The following is a 26,408-nucleotide window of genomic DNA, read 5'->3' on the forward strand; positions in this document are numbered from 1 at the left end:
AAATTATTTGAAACTCCTATTGCTTGTTTTGTTTTATTAGTAAGAATTAAGCACATTTGAAGTTCTGAACATTGAATTGTTAATTTGCAATTATTATTTTTTTTAATATTTCGATTTTTATCCATTACCCTATATTCCATAATTTCCCAACCAATCAAATGTAAACAAAATAATTTTTAAATATTTTTTAAAATTTAGATTATTTCTTTTTAATACTTGAAAAACAAAGCCTTTCGTGCTGAGTGAAATTTACTTGAAAATGAATTAATTAGAACCGTGATATGATTATTTTGTATTAAAAAATGTATATTTTTTATATTTGTTTTTGTTTTGTTTTTTATGGGTTTTTATTGTACTTATTCATAAAGGTAAATAAGAGTTTTTGGTTAAGAAATGGTTAAGGATTCCATTCTTGAAATGACTGTTCTGCCTGCAGTAGGTTTTATTGCTGGTTTGTTGGTGATCAACCATTCGTGCTTCCTATCTACATTCGTGTTCGGCATGGTGAACTATATCTTTATAAAATTCTTCAACCATTATATTTATACTGAAAGTATAATTTTTATTTTTTTAAAACTATTTTTATAGTGGTTTTCTAATTTTCATGATATTTGTTTTTGGAACAATAATTTAGATTCAACGATTTATTCTTAACAAAGTAGCTACCTTAAGTGATAAGCTTTTATTTATAAAATAACCATTTGTACTGCTGGAAGTGGAAATAGATATAAAAAACATGCATACATTGTAATCTGGAAAAATATTTCCCCCTTTTTCTTCTGGAATTATCAAATTTATCGAATTTTTATTACTAATAAGTATAATAAAGTTAGCTGTGAAATAAACAAAATTTAAAGTACTTACTAAATTTGGCATCTAAGCCGACTTTGATATCAAAGAGCATTTAATTTTTACATTGATATTACGAGTTTATTCAAAATGGTTAGAGCCAATTTCGAAAACGTTGTAAACAAAGTGTAAAAATCAATGATAGTACGTCCCAACTATCTTCAGTAACGGACAGACAGCGTTTTTGAACTGATCACATTCTCACCCACACTCAGGCAATTTAACGTGGCTTCATTATTTGTGATCACAATACCTTAAAAGTGGTATTTCCATGGAAAAGTCGGGATTCGAAATTTTTTACGTCTGCAGGCATTTCTCTTATTACTTATTTCACTTATCAGTAAGGGAATATAATAAAAAAAAGTACATACAAAAAATTTTAATTTTCCTTTTTAAAATATGTTTAATAAAATTATTTATGTACTTATTTGTTCATTATCAACTTGATATTTCGTATTTTTCAACGTTTCTAATTAGACTATGTATTATGAATTATAGATTCGCTTGTAGAATGTTATAGCACTGGGTCGTCAAGCTTACAAAACATCAAGAGCCAAAATGAAAAACTTGAACGAGGTTGTGGGTCAAATAATAATTATATACTTTAAATTTTAAACTTAAGAGTATCAATAAGGTCCGTGTGTAAGGTAAATTAATTAATAAAACCAAATATAATATTATTTCTTTGTATAGGCCAAGTATTTGTTAAATATAAAAAGGAAAATGTAAAGACAAAATATTTTTATAATTTATTATTTGATTCAAACATTTAAAATATACATTTAGTATGAACATTGTGGTCGACTAGCTGCGTCCAACAAACGAATCTCCACCTCTCTCATCTCAGCCCCAGAGAGGAAGTTGCTCTAACCCGCTTGAGAGCAGGTCATACTCTCCTCACGCACTCTCACCTGATCAGAAAACTGCCACCTCCAACGTGGAAATATTCTCAGTCCATTCTTACGATTAGACATATTTTTGAAGAATGTACTCACTATTTGCCAATAATAAACAGGATAGGATTGACCCCAAATTTATCAGAAGCTGTCACAGATGAGGCAAATTACATTAGTGTTTGAATTTTTAAAAGCACATCGCCTTCTTTATAAATTATAACTCCTCTTCGATTTTTATTTTTATTTTATTTTATTTTTTTACTTTTATCATGCCATATGCGTTGGTTGATGACCAGAGGGTTTTCCGCCTTTAAGCAACAATCAACAACAACATCTCCACCTATAGTTCTATTCTGGCTCCTACAGGATTATTATAAAGCAGTAGACTCATTTTGAGACTTTCGGTTTCCTTTTGGTATTGAACCCATCAATTATTTCTTGGATTTGGGAACTGCAGCTTGAAAAACGTCATCTTTGGATTCCTTAGCTAACTGTAGACAGCTAGGAAAGTGTTTTAAGTTTTTGTTTTCCAAAGTGTTATTGAACACTGTTGGCTTATAACGAAACCTTTTTTTTTCCTTGCAGACTCGTGTCTAGAATCATATTATAATTGAACAAAAAAATCTGGATTTACAAATTCCTTCTCAAGCTCAGTAGCTTCAGATGGCACATATTTATTGAGAAAGGGGTTTTCGTTCTCATTAATAAGAATCAATCTCTCTCATACATCACAGTGCTCTAGCGGTCAACTTGAAAACTATAAATCACTATATTATTTTAACTATTCCATATAAACCAGCATATTGGGTATAAGTTTGATTATATTTAATTCAATCGCATTCCAAATACATTAAATACATTTTTTTGTTTTATAATCTCTCGCGGACCGTAAGTTGGACAACCTTGTTGAATAATGCATATATCACACATTACGTTATGTGTTTATTTTTTTTTAGCTATTTCCTTGAACTTGCGGATCATAGTACAATTTATTATTCGTATATCATTATAGCTAGTTAAAATAAATGAAAAATGTAATCAATATTAGAATAATAATACGAGTGATATAGAATCCAAGTTACTTTTATCGTCCTTTGTGTGTGTCCATTTGAATGATATATAGGATTTATTATTTTATGTAATCTCATTTTTTTTTATTTTCAAGACCGTATTAATCATTATATTTTCTGATGTAGTAGTTTAGTATGAATTATAAAATAGGTTGAAAAAAAATTCTGACCATTGGCCCACCAACCTAGATGTTATTTTTTTTACATTCGATCTTTTATTATCTTCGCATTGGTATAGTCCATTTAGGAATGTTATTTTCTTTTTTCCCTAAATTTTCTTTATATATTTTTTTCCTTTTTATCTTTTAAAGACCAAAACATGGAGATTTTTTTGAGAGGACTATACAGATACTCATTGCAAGGCGGCGTTGCGGGTTAGTATAACCCATAGCCTTTTATGTCCTCCACAGCCTGTGTTTAAATTGTCTTGTCGCATATGAACAGCTACATTCACTTTTATTGTTTCATTGCTCTTAATATAAAAATATTTCGTGCATATATTATTAATATTTATGGAAAACAGTCGGAAAACGCGGTAACAGACTTATACTCCGAATATATACTTTCATTTCCTAAATTGTATAAGTGTTAGGCTTGAAATTATTTTGTATAATTCTGATTCCGAATTAATTCAGTAATTTAATTATTAGCCAATTGCAACATTATTCTAGTTCACGATAATCATAAAATTGGACTGCTAATCATTTTTACCCGTTTTCTGGAATGTATTAAAATTATCATTCTCTCATATGTTTCAGTTTTATGGTATTGCTACTTTATCATGATTTTATGAAATTTTCTTTTTTATTTAATATACTTATTGAAATTTATAACTGCACATTATAATTCATTCTGTAAATTTTATCTTTGTTATAATGGAGTGATACATGCGTGTAGAGAACTACCCATTGGTAGCACGCTAATGACGTTTTTACATTAGCAGATCTCGTGGCCATCATTTTTTCATACGTCTCGGAGGATTTTCAGGAATGGAACAGGATGCAAGGTTAAAAACTAAACTGTTTTTGGAGGGGGGGGGGGGGTTAGTGTGTTTATAATGGAAGGAATCTCTGGGTCGGGTTTGAATATTAAGGTCTTCATGTATGATTTTATTCGCGTCAAAGTAAGGAGCGTTGAGGATTTTACGAAGGATTTTGGATTATAAGGATTGGATACGAGAGGAAATAGAAGGTTCTCCGATACTCCGTATGTCCAGATTGGCCTTATATAAACCTTGAGGCAGTCTATACAAACTTAGTAAGTGCTTCAAAGATTAATATTGTTTTGTTTGTATAACAACGGTCTAGTTGATGCTTGTAATAATTTCCCTATTTAGTATCGAACATTACTCTTACTGATACTATTTTATTTTTAATATTTGGAAACCAAGATTTAAGATTATTTGTTAGTTATTTATTGTTATTACCTTCTATCTTCTTGGATTTGCTCCTGATCACTAACCTATATTCCTTAATTCGATGCTATTGCACCAATAATTAAATTTATACATGGTTATTACTATTTTATAATAATTATAATTTTTTGCTTTTACTATTGTTTTTAAATTAGTTTTTTATAAAAATGTCGTATTTTAAAGTATGATTGATAGTGCTAGTTGAAAATTTATACAGTGAATTGTTAACATTACATTTTACTTTCACTAATAAGAATCAATTGAAACACACGCAAACAAGTAAAAAATATCAAATATATAGTATTATTCAAATAAAGAATATTTTTCTTTCCCCTTTCTTTATTTTACCACCCTTTCTTTTCTCCATTTTCCTTACCCACGTTATAAGTTATGTTCACTATATTATTATTGTTGTTTTCAAAAAAAAAAATTTCTATTCATTTCTTAGGGTATACTTTACTTATATTTTGCCTCTTTATCAATTATTATTGTTAAATATATTTTCTTCCACTCAATTTTCATATTTCAATTTTTAAAAACTAATTAATGTTCATACTTCTTTGCGGCTAGAAACTCTAGCCTTTATTTATCCTGCCTCCTATCTACGTTTTTATTACGTTTTGGGGATTGTTTGAAAATTGTAATAGTTTTTGTAATTTCGGAGTCCAATGTTTCCAAAGTAGTTAAAGATGAGTTATTTTTCAAATTGAGTAAACTAAACAGCGTTTGCCCTACATCACCTTAGCTTCAGAAAAAATAAATAAAACTAGCTACACTAGCCTTTCAGTCTTGAGAAAGTAGTCCAGTTCTTCTTCTCTCTTCATGTGCTCATGCCAACATCTCCATTACGTTACTCATTTATTTTCTACTTAAAATAATGTTCAGATCGATTTTCAATTAATTTGATTCATGATACGAGGTTATTTTAGGAGTAATCGATAAAGATTGAGACACAGTGGTCATAGATTTCTTTTAGCGTAACTAAGAGAAAGAATAATATAATAAACTTTTTTATTTGTTATGATTTTATTCTTTTAAGCCTAGAAGGTAGAGGTTTCAAGTATGCTTTGAAAAAAAATTAAAAACAGGTGGAGTATTCATGATATTGTGTTAAATGTAAAATGTTTAGGATTGTGAGCAGCCCTATTTAAAATCACGTTAAATGGTAAATGCATAACAGCTCTTAGTGGATTTTCTAAGCAACTTGTTTAGTAACCTTTACTTCCGAAACTTCATGTTATTGTTTTGATTACATGCCTAAAATAAGTGAGAAGTAAAAGTTTGGCTACTGATTGTATTTTTTAAAAAGTCTAAAACACAAGACAAAAGAAGAAAAAAACTACGAGTAGGTAACCTAACACAACACCAAATAAAACAGTGACAAGCTCAGCTGGTCTGTTTCATGACGTCATTCTCCATTTAACAGACTCAGCCATATTAAGGGTATTCATGATCTTTAGATTAACATGTTAAAGCGTTTTAAATGGAAAACCTTATGTTAAATGGAGAAATATTTCCTTGTTTTAACATGTTAAAACGATATAACCTGAAACATGGCCGAGAGTCTGTTACTAGGTCTGTTAAGTGGAGAATGACGTCACGAACCTGACCAGCTGAGCTTGTCACCGTTTTTTTTTTGTTGTCGTGTTAGGTTACTTGCTCGTAGTTTGTTTTTTTTTCTTTTGTCCTGTGTTTTTGACTTTTTTAAAAATATAATCAGTAGAAAAACTTTTACACTTCTACTTTTCACTTATTTTAGGCATATTGTAATAAAATACTGAAATCAAAACTTATAAGTAAACAATAACATGAAGTTTTGGAAGGAAAGATTACGAAGTAAGTTGCTCAGAAAATCCGCTATGAGCTCTTATGCATTTAACATGACTTTAAATAGGGCTGCTCACAATCCTATACTTATAACATTTAACATGGTAAAACATTTTACATTTAACACAATATCATGAATACCCCTATTATATCATTTTAACTTGCTAAAAGAAGGAAATATTTCTCCATTTAACACGTTTTAACATGTTAAACTAAAGATCATGAATACCCCTATTATACGTATTTAATAAAACAAATAATTTTACTCAATTATTAGTGGAAATGGCGAAGGAAATCAGTTTATCGATAAGCTATCGAACATATCTTATCATTTGACTTTCAAATATAGCTTTTTCGGAATAGTTAACTGCGATTGATATCACGTGAATTATTTTGATTTCCTTAATTATATTTAATTATAATATTAATTCTTTGACAGCTTATTTTATATTTATTATAATATTATTCAATTAAAACATATATATTGTTTTCTAGCTTTCAGACAGATTTATATTAATATAACGGATTAATTTATATATTTTACTTGTTTAAAACACCCGTAATAAGAAATAAAAAAAATTCGTTGTAACCTTACTTACCTATTAGGTCTTTTTTAATATATATATTAGTTTGATGTCTTGAATCTTTGAAATGTAGATCCAATAGTATTTATTTATTTTTCAATCATTTAGTGGTATTCTGTTTTTTTTTTATAAATACAATAGACATTTAAAGTCATAATTTATTAATATTATATAGAAAGATATAAGTAAAAGTATATTTTTCTTTGTGGGAAATTTTCGAGCGTAACAATACACAATGGGTTTTTAGGGTTTTCAGAAATTTTTCTTTTGACATTAAAAATTTTTTTTTAGAAAAATTGATGGCTGGTGTTAAAATACATAATTAATTATTGAATAAATTGGTAGCTGGCAATATAAATTATTTATAGTTAATATCTTTAAACAATAAATATTCTTTGTCCGAAATATCTCTCTGGAGCCTGTAGATTTGATCATATTATAGTTTTGGAAACACGATGTAGGACGAATCTCCAGAAAGTGTAAGTAAGATTTGAGTATGCTTCGTGGTTTATACTGCAGCTAGCTTTGAGAATATTATTAAAATGTATTGAATAATAAACGTTAATAACATTAATTTAAACTAATTGGCTTTTTTTTCATAGATTAAGAAGTATTTATTATTATCCTTTGAAAATTCACTTGCATCAGCTTCTCGAGCATAACATTTTAAATCGTTTTTTGGACGGAATACTTGAATTGACAAAACTACATAACAAGCAGTTATTATGTTTGTCGGGAGTGACTTATGATTTTTTATTTTATTTTTTTCAGTTCTTACTTGTCAGTGGACTTAATATTATTAAGTAATCGACTGAGGGAGAAACGAAAAATCAATCTCTTCCTTTCCTAAGGAAGACTAAATAAGAGTTAGTCAGAAAAACTTGTAAAATCTGCTAATTAAGAAAAATCTATATGATTTCAATATCTCACATGTTTTTAGAATTGAGATTTTGTTAATAACTAAACATATTTTTACAGTTATTTTATGACTATTAAACAAATAATTATCAAACTATGCATTATAAACAGTGTTAGTTAAATTATTTGAATATTCTTTCTAACTCGTTTCTACAAAAGACAAAAAAAAAAATTGAAGTGCGCCCCAGCACCTTACATATTTTTAAAAAATCTCCAATTCCTTGCTATAACAATCCAAAAATTGTATATAATGTATATATGTTTATATTTTGTATTATTTTTTTTCAAATAAAGGGGTTTTGACAAACAAAAAACAAACAGCTTCTACGCTTTAGAACAATTATTATATTTTTTACTTTTTTTAAAAAGTTTTTGGTTTAATATGTTTATTCTCACATTTTGTTTGTTATTTCGCTTACTCTAGGCCAATCCCTTCTGAATATTAAAGGGGATTTTCCACACCATTTTCCAATTTAGCGACTTTTTCTATGTTGCACTATTTAACTAATTTTTCAGCTTAAGTCTTCTTTTCACGTTTCAATGCTATGAGACCTCGGTAATTCAGGATTTAGGGGCCGGTGGGCTTTGAAACCTTCCCTTCTATTATATTTTATTTTATGATCATAAATAAATGATTTTAGTAAATAAATTAAAATATCAATTCAAGTTGGTACCGAATCTTCGTGTTTAGCACAGGCCAACACGTTTTCCATGCATTTGTAGTTCTTTGTTATTGTATTTGAAGTGTAACTATTAGTTTTATAAAAACTTTATTATGAGCTAAGAACAAATAGAACTACTTTAGAGGCAGGTACGGAGCTGAGTTGTTTAGAACAGGTAGTATAGCCACCCCTCGTCAAAACAGTGACTGGGTCAATGCCCTTGCTTTCTCCTCTTCTTCTGTCTTCTTCAGCTCTACACCTTTCTTCCTACCGTCCTGCCCTATCTTCATTGTTTACTCTTTTCTCCGGAATTATTATTTTACTTCAATTAATAATAGTTTATATGAGGTGCAATACTGATGTGTTGAATATAAATTGTCGAATGATAAGTAGGGAAGGCAAACTGTTAATTGAATTTAAAGAATATTTTTTAGGAAAAAAAGAAAGCTTTTATTAATTTACTAATAAGTTGGAAGTAGAATTGTTTTTTATTTAGAATCTATTTATGAATTTATTTTTATTCTGAAATCTGAATATTTATATTTTTTTATTTATTTTTTTAAATAGAAAGTATAAATTAATTTATAGTATAAATACAAATGATCTAAAATAATCCCACATATTCCATCGATTTTAGTTCGGTTTTTAGGAGGGGGATAATACAGATATTTTTTACTTTTTTTTATGGTTTGACCTATTGTCTATAAATTATGCTCTTAGCGTTTCGGGCACAACTGAACAAGCATCAGTGTAGATGAATTGTATAATTACTTGTAATCATTGAAGATTGTATAGATACAATCATACATCAGTTAGAACTGATAAGAGCATTTAATATTAATTAATATTGAGTATTTTATTTGAATTACTCAATAACTTTAGAACTGATAAATTTATATAGTTATACTATACTCTTAAGCAAACTTTATCTCAACTGCGAGCTGCTTGAATCACGTGATTACTTTAATTTATTCTTAATTGTTGTTTTCTCTTCCATTCTTTTGATTATTCCTTCGACATTTAGCCGAGATATAATATATTATCGTTTCCACAAATACTTTGGAACGATTCTTCTTATTGATTCTTCTTATCCTCTTATTAGTTCTTACTATCTATTGTTCCATTGTTTTCATTCGACTTGAATTTTTTTCTTTTGATTTTTCATTTTAGTATTCCAAATTATCTAAATTATCGTACAGCCATTTGTGAATGGACCTTTTCCGATATTGTAGTGGCTTTTAAGATTTGTAGACATTTTTTTTTTTATATACTGTTTTAGCGAATTGCGTTTTAAAGGTTTTTGTATTTCTCTTCCGTGTCAATATCTTTTGTCAAAAAATTTGGAGCTCTTTTTATGTTTGTTATAAATTTTGTTTGATCTATTGATATTACCAAACTGGGTCCATATTTTTTCCCAGGAGGTTGATTTTTCAAAATTTATTTATGTAAATGTTTAAAAATGTATGTAAATAAGTAAGCCTTGTTATATTACAGGAGCTCAATAAACCATTATATGCCCTGTAAATCACATTATGTAGATAAGTATTTTTTAATGGTGGTCGCTTAAATAGGTTTTTTGTATATCATATCATGAGAAATAAATTAGTTTTGTAATTGGTTAACGTACTGTCATCAATTTTCAGCTTTATTGTTTTGTTTTTTTCATTTTTAAAATTATATTTTACTCCAAGTAGTTATAAATAACTCATTAAATTAAATGTAAAAATTTTATTATTTTTTTATCAGGTCGTCGGAATTAGTTTTTTATAAATTTCATCATACAGGACTAGAAATGCATTAGTTTTGTAATTATTCATCATTTTCTTAACAATTTAATATTTTATTGTTTTTTTTCCCTTCAATTCTAACCTATAAGTTATTTTTTATTTTATTTCATGTCAAGTGAAGCTTATGACTGTGCAGAAAAAAATCCCAAATTTTGTATCATTTACATGTCTATATTGACTTGTGTTAAGTTAAAAAAATTAATTAAAGATCTTAGTCCTATCCATTTCATTCCACTTCAAGATGGATAAATATTACTCATTCTATGATTTTTAAAGCCGACTTTTTTTAAGATATTATTTTAATCTAAATTTTGAAATGCGGTATATTAATAGACATGTTAAAACCCATTTTTATCTTTTTGTAGTGAATTGTGCTTTTTCGTAACTTTTTCTTTTTTTTTTTTTTTTTTTTATAATATACCTAATCTTTTATTAGTACAAATGAAGAAACCTTTACATATTAATGTCCTTTTAATCAATCATGGTCTTTAGCAGACAAATATGTAGTTCGATTATTATGATTATGATTAAAGGGTTATAATTTTTTTTTTAATATCCATAATTATATCTTCTACTGGCTAGATTGATAGATTTTATTTGTGGTCTAATAATGCGTTGTCTCTGGTGATTTTTATTGCTCTCTTATTTACCTACTAAAACATAAAGGACTTATTACAGATATCCGATATCCTACCAGGTTGGTGGTTTTCTCATTTTATAATAATTTATTAATTTTCCTGTTATATATATAACAAATAAAGAGGTGAAGGGGGTAAATAAAATTGACAATTTACATATTATTAATCATCATATAGATTTAAAATGTAAAATTTAATCCTCTTTTTGGTAACCGATGAGAAAAAACAATTTTTTTTTCAATAGTAATACAATTTCGGAAAATAATGATTGAATATTATAAAAATAATATTCGAAGTATAATATTTATTTTTATAGATTTTATTGCAGAATGTTTACTTGCTATTTTATTGTTTTTATTTTTTTTTTAATAAGAAGTTTGTATAGTATTTTTGTTTTATAGGATATTAAGTACAAGAACAATGTTTTTTTTTTTAATTAACAAATAATAAGAAAAATTATTAAAACAAAGTTATAGAAAGTAGGAATTTTACCTTGTTTCTGAATCTTGGCAGGTTCCTTGGAGTGTTGTTAAATTTGTCTCTATCTCTAATTGTTTACTCAAACAAGGGTTATTCTGTTACAACAGAGATATCACCTATTAGATAGCGATTCTAACTATCGATTGTCGTTTATTTATCGATTCATGATATATTTAGAAGATTTGTACTATCGACCAAGTAATGGTACCATCCTTGCCACCGATCATGATAGGATATCTACTTGTTAATAAAGTAAAAATATAATTTATAAGAATTAATACAAATGCATTATCATGCTTTGTTATATTTAAAATTAAGATTAGGCATCTTGTAGGATAATTATAAAGAAGGTAGTTGTTCGATCTTAATTATTGGATTCGTAGGAAGTATAATAATTATAAAATAAAAAACAGCCATAAATACCTAATGATTTAATATTGTTATTTTTACGAGGTATAAAATATTGAAATTTATTAATATTTGGTTATTATATAGTGAATTCAGTTTTTTAACCAATGTAGACAATAGATAGGTTTAGGAACTTATGAATTCAATGATGATGAATAGCTCTGTTAGTGGTTGAGATTTTGAAGGCATTATTCTTAATATATTTAATCTAAATTTTTAGGATCTTATTGTTGCCAATTTATATCTTCGTTTATCAATTTTATATTGGTCATACAGTCTATGTTCTAACCTTATTTATTATTCGGTAAATCTATAATAAATGTATGCGAATCGTCCATATTTTAAGTAAATAGGACATATCGAAGTATCCTTAGCTATTAAATAGTAATAATAATATTTATAATAGAAGTATTATTGTCCATTGTTCTCTGGAGCTGATTCTAGCCCAGAGTCCTGTGTACGTGACGCCCTTGCGATCTAACATGGCCGCCGTGAGTTGACTGCCTTACTTTCCGTAGCTTGCTCGATCAGCTGATCCCTCCATCTTATCACTTTTACAAACCGTCCTATTAATTGATAAAGCAAAACTTATTTGCAAAAATATATATATTATATTTATCTCGAAAACAATACATACTTTATTATAAGAGTAAACTACTGGATGGTTTGTGTTGGTGCTAAATGTACTTGTAATGGACTGTAATTCAAGTCTATTCGGGAAATATAATATATAAATAATTATTATACGTTGTTTAATTGATTAATATTTATAAAAACAATTATGTAAACTAGATCAATAATTCATATTTCAATTCTTTCGTATTTTCACCTAGAATTTTTAGTTTTGTTTTGTTGACTACTCTATTTTTAACTTTATGAAAATTATTATGTTTATTTAACGATTCATTACTGTTCAAAATATAATACTCATTTTTCTCTAATATGTGAATTTTTCCTGCATTATTTGTCTTTAATGATTTTTAAATTGTTAATTGCCATCCTTGATTGTTTTATTTATCTTAGGCATTTTTTTTTTATTGTAATATTTAATCTTATGTTTAACTTGTATTTGTTTATTGTGGACTTTTTATCGTTTTATTTGTCAATCAATTTGCATATTTTAATTGCTGCATACAATTGTGTATACTATATATTATTTATTTTATAACTAAGTTTAGTAAATTAATCGGACCTTTTATTATTGATCAAGAATTGACAACCATAGTAACAATTTAACTTCATTAAATGTGAATAATGAAGTTTTAATTTAAACAGCTTAAATAGAAAAAACATGTGTTAACTCGTAATTCTTGTTTGGAGCTACCGTAAGTCTAATTAGAATAAATAATTTATACGTATTCTTCCTTAAATAAATTTATTGATAATAAAAAGTGCGAAAGAAGGGTAATGTTAAGGTTAGTAATAATAATGCTTCTGATATTTATTGATTATATATAATCTATATAATGTTGTCTATATCCTAGTAAAATTATATTTTCTGGATTCAAACAGCAGAAAAATTACTAATAATTTGTAGTTTAAATCATTTAAAGTTTTAGTGTTGGGGATCAATTGAATGGCTTCAGGTCTGAGAATGTGATTTAAAATTTTTGAAGATGGTTAAAATGTTATTAAACGTTTTCCCAATAGATGTTTTTTTTAATGCAATAAATTGTTTGCACTAATTCATGTTTTGAGCTTTGCATTTTAAATTTTTTAAACATTTTAAATTAAAAAAAACTGTGTTAACCATTAATTCTTGTTTAAAGCTAACATGTCTATTTAGAATAAATATTTATATGTCTTAATAACTATTTTACAGGATTTTATTGAAAATAAAAAATGTAAAAAAAAAGGCAGGGTTATAAAGTTATTTTTAAAAATATTCTCATATTAATCTAATCTATAACTTATAATTAAACTATTAATTATCGAAACTGTTTTTTCGAAATCCTTTTTAAATTTTACTTTCAGAATGTTAAATACACTAAATTAGTAATAATTTTCAATTAAAATCATTTAAAATTGTATTGTTTCTTATCAATTGAATGGCTTGAGACAACAATGAGAAAGCCACAATTTTGAGCAGAATGCTCCTTTGTTTCTCTTTAGAGCTGCTTCTAGAATGTCTAAATGTAGACATAATTCCAACACGTTTCTGATATAGAAAATGAATAGTATAAAGCGTTAAAACAAATTAAAAAATTTGGTCTACTGATCCATTAACATTAAGTGGTCTGTCATATTCTTGCCCTGAGTCCTTCAAATAATCATAAATAATATGACATTGAAATAAAAATTTGCTTTTACAAAAGATAATTAAAAATTCGGGTTAGTGTATAACTGTTAGTAGAGTATAGGGTTAGTACCTATATCATGACCATTAAACTGGAAAAGACGATTTTTTTGTTGTTTTTATCAAACAATTAATTGATCAAGGTTGTCTTGTTGAAAAGCAAAGAATCCAAAGTGGAAAAAAAAAAACAATTAACCAAGTTAGTGCTTCGATTAAATATCTCAGTATCTCAAAACGCAGTGGCTTAATATATTCTTACTCTGAGCCCTTCAATTAATTAACAATACAAAAAATATTACATTAACATGAAAGTTACAATAATATAAATACTGTACAAATACAAAAAATAAATATACATAAAATTTGGGTGAGGGAGTATTTTTAATATCGATATCCATTACAACATTTACTAGACAAACGGTCTAAATTGCCAATCCATTGCAAAAGACTGATGTACATAACTGTTATAAGGCCAATCTAGACATACGGAGTTGAGTTTTGGGGCTCCACTTAACCATCGAATTCCTCCCGAATCCAATCCTTACAGTCCAAAATCCTTAATGCTCCTTACTTTGTCACAAATCAAGTCATCCATCAGGACCTCAATGTTCCATATGTTGCCGATTTGGCCAGAACCAGATACCATTCCTTCCATGATAAACTTCTCAACCACCCAAATCCACTTGTTTCTAACCTGCCTTCTCGTTCATTACCTAATAATCCTCCTAGGTGTCTGAAAAGAAGATGGCCTCTAGATTCTCCACATGTTTGTATCATGACACTATGTCACCTACAGCAAATTTACTTGTTGTATATATGTGTATATAGTTGTAAATAACAATTTAAAAAAAATATCGATATCCGATTATTAAATTAGAAAAAAAAATGAATTTATTGTTTTGCTCAATCAATCGAGGAAGGTTGTTTTGTTGAAATGCAAAGAATCCGAAGATAAAATAATCAAACGGATCATTGGTTTGATGTGATCGAATATTAAAATGTCAGTACTTCAAATCGTAGATATGGCATATGTTACGTTATTACATGTATCTCCTTTATAAATAGTAAGCCTTAAATACGGTTTTATTTTTCTGTATTAAACATTATATTGTATAAGTAATTAAGTTAAAAGTTTTTAAAGTAATTTCTACGATCTATCGACCTTTTCTTTTTTATGGTTGAGAATTTCGACGACTGCATAACGTGGTTTTACCCAGCTTGCAGACTGTAAACATAATTTTATTGAGTTACAATGAGCTTTAGATTCTCTAGATGTTGGCGGCGAATAATTCTTAAGAATTTACTTCTAAGCGTTTAGTAAGGTACAAAGATTCAGGAGTAATGTGTTTTGTAGGGAAGGGATATGTAGAAAATAAAATTTTCTTTATCATATTAGTTTTCATAGAATACAAAAATCTTTTATTAACAACAACTTGTGTTCTTAAATTTGTTTGTAAAAGATTAACAGTAACCAAGAACTGGTTGATGATTCATTGTATTTTGGTTCCACACCTCGAAATGCAGTGCAATCACTAGATATTAGCCAACTATAGGTTAACTAGATAATTCAATACTAAGAGTATTATTCCAATAATGTTCCAAGCCTGCATTCGAAATGTAAAATTATTCATCGTATCCTACATATATGTATATATTTTCTCTATATGGTAACCTCATAAAGAGATAATTTATTTCTTTTATACAAGTTACATGCCATGAAAGGCATTCTACATATATTATATGTTTGCAATACAAAAGATTTGAGTATATACAATTTTTTACATTGTTTATAACTAGGGATAGGATTGTTATGTTTTCACATATTTTTACCTGACCATGATATCTGCGATTCCTTACTAACTAAAGATCTTTCAAGACATTTCTAGCCAAAAGAAGCCATTTTTATTTCTCATATTTTTAAATATTTGGCCTTTTTTATATATTTTATTGTAAATCACATATTTTCTGAAATATTTGTTATTTTTAACATATTTTTAGGTATTTTGTCCTGAATCACACATTTCCTTAAATTATTTGTTCAATAGTAAATATATTTTTCGCAGCAACTACGAAATATATCTAAATATAGTGCGTAAAAATTCTATATCTTCATCTTTGAACACATTAAAATCAGTTGCAATAATAAATTTTCACAAAGAATTACATCGAAAATTTCTCAGAATCAATGAGTATTTTTTTGTACATATTTTAACATAATTTCTTAAAAATATTATTCACATAATATATAATTAATACATATTTATGAACATTTTTTAAAATTATAAAATTACTAATGAATTAGTAATTTATATTGTTGAATAATACAAAATTTATATATACATATTTTTTTAAATATTTGACAATGTATTAGCACATATTTATGTACATATTTCGGATTTTTTAGCACATAAAAATCCTATCCCTATTTATAACATTTAAAAAAAACAAAAACACATAATTAATTAATGATAAAAACGAAAAAGGAAAAATAAAAATAAATCAACAAACACAACTTATTTAGATTGTCCTTCAATAATTAGTCAGCTGGTCGAAGTCAATTTGTTTTATGAATTTTAGCAAGTCTGTATTAAATTTAGTAAAAATTATGTTTTCTGGTTCAGGCCAATTTCCTTGTTTCAGTATTATATCTCGTATTGGCTGAACTCTTTGTCGGTCATATAGTTTACATTCATAAAGCATATGTCTGAAATTGTGCACTTGTCAGTCGTCATAATATTAAATCGTTTCAAGTAGTATTTTGTTCTGTAGGAAATTGTGTCCATGTGTATTCTGTGCTGTAATTTATTATATATATATATATATATAGTTCTCTTTTCAGGCTCTCATGAGCGACAGATTTTGACAAATGAAATACCACGATGACGAATCTAAATTTTTATACTTAATTTTTTGCTAAAACATCAGTAAAAGTCATTTAAAAATGTGAGAGGTTTCTGAATTCTGGTAGAGGCGTTGGCGGATCAAGGAGGTTCAAATTGGATATTTTTTCGATTTTGACGCGGGCATTAATATCCAAGTTTGGTATTGATTGGTTATGGATTTTGGAACATTAGTTGGATCCTACGTTTTAAAGCCCAAAAAATTACCGTTTTTGAGATAGCACATGAATTAAGCACGACTCAAATTTGTAAGTTAGCTTCCATGCCTCTGGGTCTTATTTATTTCTTTAAATCTTGGCCATTGCTTTGTCATTAACTTTATTAAACAACTTGCTACAGAATTGTCACCAATAAATATTGTGAAAATAGTAGATTACAGATTTTTTTGACAATTTTACCCGAATAGGAACACATAGGGTAAATACATTCTCTAAAGTGTATATTTTTTAAAGATTTTAAAGAGATCAGTACGTTTAATAGTACCTGCGATGCAATTTTTCCAATAAGATTAACTATTAAAAAAAATTGAATAACTTTAGATTTTATTTTGACAAATATGAAAACTGGTGTTTCTCCAAAGATCGTTGTAAATTAATTTGAAGTGAATTTGACTTGTTCAATTTTGAGCACTGACAGGATTATGATTGTTATTCTTTGAAATGTAGTCCTTGAGATATCAAACTTTCCTCAAATGACTCATTTTTGACAGATATAACACAATGTAAAAATCTTGTATAAACATAATATATTTTTTTAATTACATGATATAATTAATTATTATCAATTCAGCTACTGTATTATAATTAATATATGGTATTTTTATCACTTATAAAACATATGAGATTGTACAGTAAATACTCAAACATGTTATATTCAATGATATTCATAACAATAGTAATCCATAGTGTTTACCAAAAGAGTCACAAAATGGTGATATCTTGTTTTTTGAAGAAAAAAATATATATATAATAATTATACTACTTTTTGTAAAACTATTTCAGGTATTTATGGCTTAAATTTTATGTTTCGAAAGATATTGGGCTTGGAATTGAAAATTGAAGAATATTTGTGGGTTTTCTTGAACGAAACATACTTTCTCTGGTGTACCGAGATTGAAAATAGATATTTTTAATGCATTTATGTTACTAATTGTGATACGTGAAAAGTTATAAGAGAAAAGTCTAATCTAAAGCCCAGGGAATTGAATTAAGCAAGAACTTTCTTACCTATTTCTTTATTTAATATTTCCCGATATATTATTTATAAACACACATATATTCAACTTTTTTTTATCTGCGCTTTTATATTTACTTCTCTATTTATTTTTTAACAATATTTCCATGATTAGTTTCTAAAACGAGATGAAATATTTTTTCTATTGGTTCCGTATTTCTTTATTATTACTATCTTAAGACATTTTAACAGGTTTATAGTTTTGGTAACTATATAATTAAACTAAAAAACAAAATAAACATTACCACCCTGTGAGGAATATTCCCCTATCTGGGGCGTGGCTTTGCGTTGCCCTGGTCTATAAGGAAACTTACTGTTTCACTTTATTATGAAAGATTATCTTGATGGAAGGTTTTACTCTTAAGTATTTAGTATTAAAGCATTATTATCATTATTTATTAAAATTAAACTGTTTTAAAATATTTAGAAATTTTAACTTCTTTTTTTTTTAGGATTTGAAGAGTGGCCAGAAAAAGAAATGGCCTGCGTCAAGATCATAAATATAATTGGAACCAGGTAAGCTTTAGTATATATCTTCAAAAATATTCTTATTACATTGCAATGTTTTAATTAATTAATTAATTATACTATTATTAATTTCGAATTCGAAATGCATATTTCTAGATGTTTATTCTGATAGATTATTTAATTATTATTAATGAGGTTTTCTTTTTTTTTTTTTTAACTATATAAATATAGATACTGTTAGTTTCTTATTCTTGCAGACCTCTTCTGCCTCAAACAATCTACTTTATCTTTTTCTTTTAATTATATTATTGTCTACTTTACATCAACAATATCTTAGTCAATTCAGGCTAACGTTAGTTCTCTTGGCAGTTACCGATGCCTTGGTAGTTTCCTTTAGTCCATTCCTGTATTTTTGCTTGTTTTATAACGAAATTGAACTCATTCCTCAAAAAATATTTTGTATAAATTGAAATTATGCCTCATGCTTTGTTTCTTAATTTTGGTTGATAAAGAGTTTTTTTAAAGTATTAGTGTACCCGAAGTATTTGAAAATGTGTAGATTCTATATTTTCTAATATCTTATCAATCGAATCCTGTATTTGTATCTTGTATCTTGATAAATCGTAAATCCTGACTTTCTTCATTGTTTTAAACAGTAAAAAAGAAACTATGGTTAATTTTTAAAATTAATAATTGTGAAAAAAGATCCAAAACTTCATCTATTCTGTCTGGGTATCTGTAGACATAAGAGTTTTCAGCGCATGCAAATGTTCATTTATAAAACTGTATTACAACCTATTGCAGTAATAATAATACAATATTTTATTACAAAAAATATTAACGGGGAAATCGATGCAAAGACTTAAAAAGTCAAGGATCCTTAAGGATTACTTTACTGAAAGAGGTAATATATTTTACAGATCCTTAAAAAACATAAAGGTGCCTACAAATGGCAAATTCCTACATTTGCAAACGTGTAGTGTATTTTTATTCGCTGAAACAGGGTTGCTTACAATTTTTGGCTGTTCCACTCAGGGTCATATTGTCTGTCTTTTTAAATTAAAATAATTTCCTACCTTCTGAATCGAGTATTAAACATAGTTTAAGCCAATGGGTTTGAATAAATTCTTTTAAATCTAGTCAATTAATTTTGTCGGTATAATTTTGATTTAACATAGACCATTTATTGAATTACTAGAACGAATCTCATAAAATTACTAGAACGAAAGTTAAATTTATAGGTAATGAGGTACCATATTATTTTTCTTTATGGATAATTAATTGAAGAGAAACATTTTGCTTATTTTTATGATAATTTTTTTTTTTTAATTTAAAATAATATCCAACGCAAGTTTAACGCCATGTTTGTCTTTTCTGGAACACATTAGGGCCATTACTTATATTCTTTACTTCATCGCTAGCGTTTATAGATTTTTCCTTGCTCTAAGTGGCAAATGTGAGAATCCATGTTCTAATTCCCTTGTTCTTTCGACTTACACCTTTAGAAGTATCTCAGAGGTGGTGGAAGTTTAATAAGTAATTAAATTTAGTTTAGGGTGTAATTCGGATAAAATTTGGGGCTCCAACATCTGTTACAGTCAGAAATTATAAAAAATTGACGTAACCATTGTGATGATGTATTTTTATTGTCCTAAAAAAATAAAATAAAATAAAGTCTGTACCGCTACAACTCATGAAGGGTTTAGGGTACGTGTAAGGAAGAACTATTACTTTACCAACAGTTGTGCAATGAGGTGATTTTGTCAGAATCACGTTCGACAGCCAAATTTTACCCAATTTGTGAGGCTGGGTGAACCCTAGGAGAAGTGAACTCACAGGGTTGATTCATTGTAACAGAAAACAATTTTCTGCTCAACCGAATTCGAACCCGGTTGCTTGGAATTAGCAGCGTCGTACCTTATCACAGCGCCTCCGCTCTCCCATTTGTATTGTTTACCTTCTTAAAAAGCATATCTACGGTAAAAAGGAAAACTTATGGAAAAAAAGGAGTTATTAGAAAACGAAATAGAGGGTTAGCGGAGGAGGTATTTCTTTCTAATATTTAATATTTGAAGTCTTAATTTCATTGGATATACATATGTGTCATTGTCATCTTAAAAGTATAATATAACCTTGTTTTAGTGTGCAACTAGACCTAAAATTTTGAGATAAAATGCACTATAATATGGTTAGGTTTTATTATGGTTAAGTATTACAGTATGGCTAGGGCTGTGCAATGATGTTTGGTTCTGACCCTTGGAACAATGCTCGAATTTAATACCCAGGATGCAGAAAGGTCTTCCATCCGTGAAGCATGCGGTCGCTTAACGTTTTTCTGGTTTGTTGTTACACATTTATTCCTTTGGATTAAAAAAAAAAATGTATAATTCATAGATTCATTATAAATTATTATCAGGTTTTTATTTTGAAACAAATCCTGTTTTGAATCTTTTTTTTTTTTTCTTCAGCATTCAAATTACTGCTTTTAGACCAGTACTTAGCATGTTTGTCATAAAACGCTTTATTAAATTAATAATTCAATGATAAGCTTTCAACTATAACGTCAAATTATACTCAATATATACAAAACATATATATTCAATTTTATGATGTTTTTAACTACAAAGTTTTTTTGGGCTTATGATATTACAATTATATTATTTTAATTATAAAATATTTTGTCGTTGCTGATGTGTAATTTTAGTATCATTAATTGTTAACTGAACTAGATTGTAATATTTATTAAAAATAAGGGTTTTAAAATTAAAGAATATATTATTAATTAAAATTTAATTGATATTACTTACATATTACTATGTTATGTCATACTATTATTCGTGGTTAAGATTTCTTCTTTATATGATATCGGTTTCTTTAATAGATTTTTTATTTGATATTACCAACTACAATCCTTTCGTCTAAGTTGGGCTTACAAGTAATGTTTATAATATTTTCTTTTAGAGATATTAGGGAGACCAAATATTTTCGTCTCTCTTTACCTATTTCTTTTTTCTATCGAATCTAGCATATTAGTTAAACTGTCAAAAATATTGTAAAAAAAATAAATGCTTCTGTTCTGCATTGATATTTCAATGAGAATAAATCGTGATAAACTTATTGTCCGTTTCAGTTGCTTATAGCAACTCTTATTTTGATGATAGCGAAAATACATTTAAATAGTTTAATTCCCCTCTTTGAGTTAATAGATATTTTTTAAAAATTAAAATAAATAAAATAAAACAATTATAAGAACAATGAGAAAATGTTCTATGACTTTACTAATTATCTATAAATTCTATGAAATCATTAGATCCATTTGAAACATAAATATTCTTAAGTAATTAAAATAATGATAAAAAATATGTCATGTTATTTTCGTCCTCCAATAGAATGCAAGATGAAGCTTACTTTTTGACCACTCTGTTTTTTAAATAGTTTTGGAAGTTGTTCAAATGGATCACGAATGAGTTGAGTTAAAAACATCCTATAACTCCAAAATCAGCCAATTTTATTATTTATTTTTTTTAAATTATAGTTTTTGTATTAAAATCAAAATCACAAAAATATTTGAGCAGCAGTTTTTTTGCATCTGAAATCTAATGTTTTGGACTGAAGATCAGTTAAATACATTTCCAAATATTTATTTTTTTCTGAGTTTATTTTTTTAAACTGTTTTGGTTGTAGATTATCGTTAGGCGTATAAATGTATTTAGAGGAAATTATTTAATTTCCTCTAAATACATTTATTCCTAAAATGTTATTTAACTGTTTTGTAAAAAAAAAAAAAAACTTTTACCTCGTAATAATCTTGTAACAAAACTTTAATTAAGAAAACAAGTTAAATATTTAAAAATGGACCTTAGATGTTTTGAAATTTTACGTCCGAAATAATGTATAATTGAAATTTTAATATTATTTGAGAAACACGTACTGTATTGGACTGTCAAAATGTGTTTTAGTGATGTATTTGTTGTCAACAATGTCACTTGATTAGGGTTAGTTCGCGAGCTATCTTGTCTCTTCGATAATAGTTTTGTTTTACATGTACTCTTTTATATAAAATTTATTTTAAAATTAATCTAGTTCTTTAGAGCAGTGGTGTAGAACTGAGACATTTATGGCATTTTTCTAGAGCTTATCACAATAATGCTAAAAGTAGAGGTATGTTTTCTAAACATTAATTATAACAATGAACGATTCTTTTCTAAAGGGATTTCAAAATATCTTACAACTGAAACAAAACTTTCATTTATGATTATTTCTCTTGAGGAAAAAGTTAACGATTGGAGGTTTTATACGTTCGGAATTGAAATAGTATTTTGAAAATACAACTATTGAATTTGGCTCATAAGGTTTATGGAAATAAAAAATTTTAAGTTTTGATACTATATTTTAGAACCTAGTTAGAGAAAAATGCTTCTTACTTTTATATAAGATTTTAACAGCTACCAGAAATTAACAAAAGACAGGCGAAATAATCTTCTTAGTCTGGAAGAGCTTGGTGGATGCTTACTATTTGAAATAGTTTGCATTTGGTGTTCCTAGGATATTGGGCAATAGATGTTTAAACTAAAGTTTCAGCGCATGAAAATAATAAAAAATCAAATAATCTATGTGAATTTAGATTTCCAGGAAATGCAAGTCCTTTATCCTCATTAATTTGTAATTTACAGTCTACAAATAAGTTATTCAACTTAACTATCTCAGACAGTCTCAACTCATATTTTTTATTTCCGCATTTTGGGAGATCTGCCAATATACCAAGGAGCATATTCATCTTTATTTAAAATTTTTAGAATGATTCATAATAGTTAATTGCTAATAATATTTAATTACAATTTTATATATTTTTCAGGATGTCATTTATTGATTATATCAGTTCATCTTCTGTTGCTACCAATTTTTTTAATTAAAAATTACCTATTCTGTTTAGTTCTTTTTTATTATTATTATTAATTAGTATGTTGCCATATATAATGTAGGTGGATGTCTCACCTACCAGAAATAAGTTGGGTCTTATAGTAAGTCATAGTATATAATAATAATGAAGGCCTAACGAACCCGAAAGTTCGATGCCTCTACCACAAACATTCTTCCAGTGATACCCCCTCCCCCCCCCAACCCTAAACTAAATGTGTTTTAACGCAATCCTCCTATCTACGTTTTGGGAATCCGCTCGTTATTAAGCCCTACAACCTTACAAGCCACAATGTTATAAGTTGAGTTATATTTACCGGGTGTAACCCCCTTAATTCCGTTTTGTATAGCCTTCTAAATTCTCCCAATAATTCATTCTTTTTCGGTCCCAATATTTATGTAATACTTTATTTTCGAAAAACTTAAGGCGCTATTCATCCCTTTAGTATAAGAGGCCACGTATCACTTCCATAAATAACAGTGGGAAGGATTATAGTTTTAAGTGATAGTATGTAATAAAAAGTAAATATTTTGAATCAGACTAAATATATAATTTTAATTTATTTTAAAAAATAGTAAATTATAATCAAATAAATTGAAATACATATAGATGAATATGGTGCTGGACACCAAAAGCTTCTATCCTTAAAAGGCGTCAATAAAAAATATAATGAATCTCTATACTATATAGTATCTATAAACTTCAATTTATATTATATACGATTTATATAAATTTTACAATAATTCACTTGATTATTTGATGAATTATATCAAACATTTTTTTCCGATGTCTTTAATGGTGAAAACGGCTCAGTTTGGCACTGTTCTAGGTTAACAATCTTTTATTTCTTAATGCCTTCGTAATTTTCTGTTTTTTGTTCAAATCCAGTTCATATTTATATCTTGACTGTGATTTTTTTTTCTACTTGCCCTGTAACAGTTAGCAGTGACATATCTCAGACTAAACGCATACTATCACGCGGAGATTTCGATTGCTCAAGCAGCAGCCACAAAAGATAAGGATGCCCGAACAGTGACCTCGTGGTGACGTAAGGTGCCCCTGCCGACTGCTATGTAGAGTGAGACCTGCAAGACGTGTGTACCCGGCACGGCGCGTCCATGCTCCATCAGCAGGCCTCTGCAAGGAGCACCTTGTCCAGGTAGAGAGGGTACCTCATCCTTATTCCAAGATGGAGGTATTTTAGGGTTTAGGGCCCCTACATAGTCTGGCCCGTCCATAAATAAATCATCTGTGAAAGGCTAGTTGGACTCATAAGACCCTCCAAGTACTTAAAGCAGTAATTTTGGCACATTTTTCCTAGAACTCCCTAAATCGTAAAAGTCACGAAAACTTTTCTCTCAACAATGGCAGGTATTATATTAGCAGGCATATGTAGATGGTTGACCGTTTCAGAATTAGAAGGAGATGGTCCGAGTTGAGTCAAGAAAAATTATCAAGAAATAGATTCAACTGTTTATTATTAATTAATTAGTCTTCATCCTCCGATTTCAACAACCCCCATGGAGATTTGCCATGTGGATCGAAACGTTGGCTGCCGCGACAACAATAAAAATACAAAATTAATAGTCGAATAAAAAACAAAACAAACAAAGGCTTTAGCGAAATCAAAAGTTTGATGACCATAGTGCTAATCGCTCTCCACACACATCTGTCCAAACCAGATCAGTTTTGACGCAATCCTACCACCTACGTTTTGGTGTACCACTCGTGCGGTTGCATCGGTTCATTTTTTTTATTTATATAGTTCTTTTTATTAGTTCATATATACGTTTTGCCATAAGACGATACGTGATACATTGCTTTTGAATTTCGATTTCGAACGTGATACAGTTTGATTGAATTTCGTCTATCACATAATTTTAATTTCTAACAGGAAGATTTTAAATAATAATACAAATACAAAACTATGCCATCAGAAGAAAAAATAATTAAAGATGCATAAATAATGAATTAAGTAAACATAAATTATAAATAATTAAGAAAAAACTATTAACACACTTGATTAAAAAAATAAAATATATACAATAAACATGTTTTGTGCGATTCAGGAGATTTGATTAATTTTTTAGAAATATGTTTGTCACTAAACCTACAACCTAACATGCAAATCTTATTCACTGGAATGGTTTTACCTGAATTATATTTACAGAATGCAGTTCATACAATTCCGTCTCCTACTTTGGTCCAAATATTTTATGCAGTATTATGAAGAAGATGATCAGGGGTACAGTCAAAGAAAACAAAAAATAGTTAATAACTATTTATTTTCCGACGTTTCAACCCACTTTGTAGTGCAGCTTTATCATGGGTAAAAATATACAAAAAGGTAAATTAAGGTAGGGTTTAAATTATTTAAATATAAATGAATAGAAAATTATTTAAAATTGAACCAAAAAAAAGAAAGATAATTGTTATAGTTATTATTATTATCATATTTTCTTACATGTTTCTTGTACTTCCCGTACTTGAAATATAACCGTTAATGGTCACCTCCCCCCCCCCTTTTGTATACCTCCGTTTTTCTCTCACTGTTTTGAAGGCTCTCTACTGGAACAGGTGAGCGGTCCTAATTTATTCTTTACTTATTTATTATTAATTTCATTTTTTAATCTTTCTTGATCTTTATTTAATCTCAACTTCTTTATTTTCTACCTTTTAGTGTGTTAAATTTTGTTTTCTATTTTTATGTTTTATTACGTCTCTTATTCATATCTAACCTAATAGCTTATTTTTTTAAAAATATTTTTATCATTGTCTATTTTATATTAATACTATTTTTATTTCTTCTTTTCGCCATTTTGTATATAATTTTCTTCTCACGTATATTTATATAATTATAACCTACCTTATATTATTTTTTTTTTATCTTATTATGTTACTATGTAAAAATATTTTTAGTTGAATTTGTATCTTTTTAGCCCTGATGAAGCTTTACAAGGTGGGCTTAAACATAGGCAAATAAATAGTTGTTAATTAATTTTTGTAGTCTTTGTCCTGACCATCCTCAATAATACGGTCAATCATTTATATATATATATA

At 27.6% G+C, this 26,408-nt stretch overlaps 1 protein-coding gene across 5 annotated transcripts in view; it reads left to right on the top strand.

Annotated features, from left to right (window-relative positions):
• LOC106684681 (uncharacterized) overlaps positions 1-26,408 on the top strand; it is a 188,480-nt gene that overhangs the window by 97,563 nt on the left and 64,509 nt on the right. For 4 of the 5 annotated variants that reach the window (XM_067048196.1, XM_014426930.3, XM_014426937.3 and 1 more), the window contains one exon: positions 18,415-18,478. The gene's annotated coding sequence lies outside the window, so the exon portion shown is untranslated. Of the gene's footprint in view, positions 1-12,839; positions 12,859-18,414; positions 18,479-26,408 lie in introns of those variants that run through there. The other variant, XM_014426951.3, reaches the window with a different exon arrangement.

Source organism: Halyomorpha halys, unplaced genomic scaffold (assembly GCF_000696795.3).
Source record: "Halyomorpha halys isolate HHAL.00 unplaced genomic scaffold, Hhal_1.1 Scaffold30.1, whole genome shotgun sequence".
NCBI classification, from domain to species: Eukaryota; Metazoa; Arthropoda; class Insecta; order Hemiptera; family Pentatomidae; genus Halyomorpha; species Halyomorpha halys.